This window comes from Aedes albopictus, chromosome 2, assembly GCF_035046485.1.
Source record: "Aedes albopictus strain Foshan chromosome 2, AalbF5, whole genome shotgun sequence".
NCBI classification, from domain to species: Eukaryota; Metazoa; Arthropoda; class Insecta; order Diptera; family Culicidae; genus Aedes; species Aedes albopictus.
This window is the reverse complement of record NC_085137.1, coordinates 297802345-297808344: the sequence shown is the minus strand read 5'-3', so window position 1 is coordinate 297808344 and position 6000 is coordinate 297802345.

The following is a 6000-nucleotide window of genomic DNA, read 5'->3' as shown; positions in this document are numbered from 1 at the left end:
TCTTTCAAGCATTGTTTTGTTAATGTCAACAATTCTATTGATATTTGCTTATTAAAATTCTCCAAATTACTTTCTAGTCAATTGCTTTGGAAAATCTTTTAGTGAAGCCTTCGGTAATCCATTTGACAATGACTCTGCGAACTTCCTAACAATTTTTCTGGAAAATCTTCGGCAAGTCATTCTACTTTTTCGCTTCTATAATTTTATTGAAAATTCTTCAGACAATTTCTTCTAGATTTCTTCAGTAATTATGTAAGGATCTCCTACAGTAGATGATTTCGGAATACCTTCGGCAATTTCGATATTACTTGCATTGAAAATTCATTTGGGAATTTCATCAGCGATTCCTTTGTAAATTTTGGAAACTTTGATTGTTACTTTGGGAACTTCTTCGGCAACTCCTTTAGAAATTGATTTGGCAAATTTCTTAAAGATTTCCTTCGGGAATTTATTTGAAAAAAAAAATGACGTTTTTTTTTTAAATTCTGCCACGGTGATTCTACGGAAATTGCTTTTGGAGTTCTTTCTAAATTTTCTTCAGAAATTCCTTGGATGTTTTCGAAAAATTCTTTGAGAATTTCTTTCGAATTTTTCTTGTGAATGTTTGTGGAAATTTTTATAGAATATATGTCGGCAAGTTATTTTGAGATTGGATTTGGCCAATTTCTTTGAAAAGTCTTAATATTTTCTTCAGGAATTTCTCTGGTAATTCTTATATGAATTCTTTTGGCAAATACTTTGAAAGTTTTAAGGTAATTTTATTATTTCCTCGACAATTTGTTTGGGAATTTGTTAGGAAGTTTTTCGTGAATTTCAAAGGATTTTCTTTGAGCAAGTCCAGTTGAGAATTTGTGAATTTCCAATTCAGCAATTTTCGGAAGCAATAAATATAAATACAATTGAATCATAAAGAATTACAAAAAAAAAAATCACGATTATATTACCTGAGGAATTTGCAAAATAACTGAAAAAGAAATTGCTGAAATAATTTCAGAGGAATAGCCGTTGGAATTTTAAAAATATCCAATGAATTTGCTGATTAAATTCCATTGAAACTATCTAAAAAAACAACCATGCCGAAGCAATCGTCAAAGAATTGGCCACACTACGGTCTAGCAAATACGTAGTTGTGGGTTCGAATCCCACCATCACTCGTTTTTTTTTTCGCAAATTCATCTCTCAATTTGTAAATTAGCAAGATTCTCTCAATTTGTCAATTAGCAAGATGCCTCCTAATTAATTACAAGTTTTTCCCGTACAGTTTTATAGGATTTCACTAGAGATTTCCCTAGTAATACCTTCTAGGATTTCTCTAAAAATTTCATTTATTCCTGAAATTTGTTTAGGGATGCTTTGTATCAGGATTACTGAAACTCCATAAAGAAGGCCAAGATGAATTCTAGGAGTAATACCATGACTAGAAATTAGTATTCTAGAAATTAGTAATCCATGAATAAAAACTATAGAGGTATTCCCGGATGAGTCTTTGAAAAAATGCCTGGAAGAATCAAAGGCATTTCTTTAAGTATCATAAGAAAACTGCCTAGAAGAATCCTATCAAGAATGCCAGGAGAAATCCCTAGAGGGATTCCTGAAGGTATCACAGAAAAAAATTCTGGAGGAGACCTAAGAGGCATTCCTGAACCATTAGAAGCAGCAAGAATCGCTTATGTAATCCCAAGAGGAGTTCCTGGATGAAAGTCAGGAGGATTTCCTGGGGGAATCTAATAAAAAATATTTGAAGAAATCCCAGGAAAAAAATAATTCTGAATTTCCAGGAGAAAACATCGAAGGTACTTCTGCAAGGCTCCTAGAAAGATTGCCTTGAATAATCCCAGCAAGTTTTTGAAGGAATCCCTGGAGAAATTCTTAGAGGAATCCCTAGAAAAATTCCGGGAGGTATAACAGTAAGAATTTCTGGAGGAGTCCGAGGAGGAATTGCTGGAAGAACCACAGCAGGAATTGATAAATCCAGCTGAAATTTCTGGAGGAAGGGCAAGAGGAGTTCCTCGAGGAATCCCATGAGAAATTTATGAGAGAGTTCTTGGATAAACTATATCGGCTAAACATTCATAGAGGAATCATCGGAGAGCTTCTGAAGAAATCATAGGAAAAATCTCAGGAGGTATTCTTAGAAGGATTCTGTGGTGTATCATTGTAGCAATCATAGGAGGAATTGCTGGAGGAAACTATGCTGGAGTTTATAGAGAAACCCCATCAGAAATTGGACGTATCATAGTAAGAATTTCTGAAGAAATTGCTGGAACAACAGCAGGAGGAGTTGTTTGAGGTATTCTTGGAGGAAGGTCAAATGGTTTTTCTGCAGGAATTCCATGAGGAATTTCTGGAGGAATCTCCCTGAAGGTACCACAGTGAGAGTTTTTGGAAGAGTTCTAAGAGATTCGAAACAGGAGTTGATTGAGGAATCCTAGCCACAATTCCTGGAAGAAGGCTAATAAAAGCTGGAGAAATTTCATGCGAAATTTCTGGAAGAATCTCTGAATTAAATCTGAATAAAATAAAAGGAATCGCCTGAGGAACTTCTGAAAAAATCCCAGGAAGTTTGTCTAGAATGATCCCACCAGGAATTCCTGAAGGAATCCCTAGAGAAAATTTTAGAGGAATCCCTAGAAGAATTCCGAGAAGTATCATAGTAACAATTTCCAAAGAAATCCTAAGAGAAATTGCTGGATCAATTTCTGCAGAAATTTCTAGTATGTACAACCCCATAAAGACGGACTGCCTGGAAAATCCTTAGGGAAGTTTATTGATGAAATATCGGGAAAAATCCATAAAGGAAGCCAAGAGAAATCACTGTATGAATACATAGAGGTATTTCTGGAGGAATCCATGGAGAAGTCTGTTGATTGTTCTCACCGATATTCAAAACGCCAAAACGTACAACATGTATATAAGTAATTACGGGTGTGCTCAAATTTTATTCGAATGTGCCATTAATAAATATTGGAATTATTGTGTAAAGTTTTAAATTTTTGGTAACTATCAAGAGAAAATTCTAGGGGGTGCCAAATATGTTCTAGGGGATGCCAGGCACCCCTGGAACCCCCCCTAGCTACGCCAATGCTAGTCCCATAAGGAATGCATGCAAATAGTGCGAAAAGGAACCGAAGTTGAAAAATGTAACCATAATTGGTATAGGGTTCCTATCATTGGTACCGTAATCCGGGGTAACATTGATCAGAATTTTCTATCTTTCTTGAATAATTCTCTTGTTAAAGCAAACGTTACATGTTTTATATTTTTAAAACAAGTACTGGCCCTCTGAGTATGTGTTAAGCTACTCGAAAAAGTATTGTAAAACTTTAAAACATGTTTAAATAGGTTTTTTAATCTAATTATTGATTGTGTTGATTTGGGGTAACATTGATCATGTCAGTGATCAATGTTCATTTGTGTTGAAAATACCTTTACTTACTAAATTCGGGGTCGCTGATCTCGATTATGTTGTCCAAATTCTTACAAATTATGTACTTTTTAAGTTATTTTAGGATTAAAAACCTCTAAACCACGAATAACGCCTGAAGGTAGGCAATGGCTTAAAGAATTGATAGCCGACTTTTAATAAATCGTATATTGTACTGAAATAGAGCACTTTCATAAACGTTTCGTTTAATAAATCCAACTCTAGGATATCATATTGAAGTAATACAGTGATATCGAACCTCATATTGTATCTAGTATTTACGCCAAGCATGAATGTTTGACAATGTATCTCATTGCGTTACGGAACACAGTTATGGAAAAATCGATTTAATTCAATGTTTATGAAATTAAATTTTCTTAAATTGCATGTCATTTAATAGCTAAATGATAGCAGATTACGATATACCATTCCATAGCAGAAACTGATTCAATGTAAAATGCTTGTTTGAACATTTCATGAGGTGGGTCAAGCCGATCAATGTTACCCCGCTGATCAATGATACCCCGGATTACGGTACACGCTATAATAAATACTAAAAGAAGTTTCGGCTCTGTTTCGATATTTTTCCTGTATAGTATGGAAACTAAGCTATCTTTTAACATATTGATGACATTCGTTGGTCTTGTCGTTATTTTTGTACAAATAGTTTTCCTTAAGTAGTGCCATAATTGGTACAGGCACCCTAATTCAAAAAACGCCACCTAGACTTGGTATTTTTTTTTTAATTTTATGTTTTTATATAAGTTTGGGCCACCCTTATATTATAGCTTCAGCCTTTTATAATAACATACATGTAAATACAATATTCAATAAATATGCTTCTTCATTGGTATCTGAAAAACATGCTTCAAGTTAGAGTTTACGAAAACGAAAAGATTTACAAAACTTTGATCTCATCATTACAGTACTAAAATAATTTAATAACTTTTAACTTTGACCGTACATTGTACATACTTAATTTTTATATAAAACTAGCAGTCCCGGCAAACGTCGTTCTGCCTGCCTACTCTGTTTTTTGACATCCGGTTCCATGAAGAAATGCCCCTCAAAATGGAATTTCAGATTTTCCCGTTTTTCTTGCCTTCCCGGTCACTTTTTCTAATTATTTTTTCGTACGAACACGTCGGAGGCCTGGCGGAATGCAACAGTGAAAGAATCATGTCGATCTGTTGACCCGTTCCCGAGCCTATTCGTGACATACAAACACCTTTCCATTTTTATTTATATAGATTAGACCTGTTCACTTTGAAACTTTTTTTCTCAGATTCTCCGTGACACATCAAATTATCAATCCACATGTAAAACCAAGTCTTCAGTCCAAAATTGAGCCAAATTGATAAAGATTTAAAGGTGTATCAAATCGATTTTGTGTTTTTTTAGCCGTTTTCACAGAAATTTACTCAGAAATTCACAAAATTGCTCCGAAAAGATGCCGGAAATATCGTTAAGATATAGTTAGAACAATACTCTACAACTTTGCCGAAGACACTACGGTGTTTAAATTGCGTATTTCGAAGTTATTCAACAATTTTAGTTAAAAAATCACGAAAAAACACGATATTTTTACGATTTTACATATAAAAGTCATGTAATTTCACAATGTTTTTAGTGACTAAATTAATTAGCGATTACTCCTTTGTGTAACGAACATTTCGTCCATACATCGTTTTTGTGTAGGAATTCGTTTTCATTGACTAATTATCAAAAGTATGTCACGTTGATACTAAAAATCGCACAGAGTTACCAGCACGAATTAAAACAAAGTTACCCATGATTAAGACGTCATGCCATCGTATTCTAATGTCTTTTGATTTAAGTATCAGAAATGGTGCAGATGGTAAGGCTCGAGCTTGTGGATCAGAAGGTCCCAGGTTCAAGCTCAAATACATGCTAAACTTTTTTTTTCTTTCTTTGATGAATCTGCCATGACTTACACGCAATCTCCCAAAGAATAATGATCGGGACCTGCCAATTAAGCCCATTCCAGGACTAGCAAGATATTAAGTTTATACTTGTTGACAATAAATTGTGTCGACGATATCAGCTGGGCGAAATATTGAGCATCTGTTTGATAATGATCAATTTAGCTAAATACGATGATGGAACTGCTTCTGGATGCAACATTTTACAGACAACTGTGGGTGTAGCTTACTTGTTATCTATCTACCCACAAATCAGCACAACTACACGATGAAGGGAAACTTCATTCTTACTATGCATTCTACGGTTCCGAAACAATGCTATGATGCCAAATTGCAATGAGATGCAGTGCGTAGTTTCATCAACTTATAGCAGGATCGAGACGCAAAAAATTCTATTCCAGGACTCGAACCTTGAATCTTCGAATCCACAATCTCATGCTTAACCAACTGCACCAAATTTGAACTGATGCAGATGAGACAAAGAAGTGTAATGACGTTTATATCATGGGTAACTTTGTTTTATTTTATGCTGGCAACTCTGTACAATTTTTAGTATCAACGTGACAAACTTTTGATAATTAGTCAATGAAAACGAATTTCTACACTAAAATGATGTATGGACGAAATGTTCGT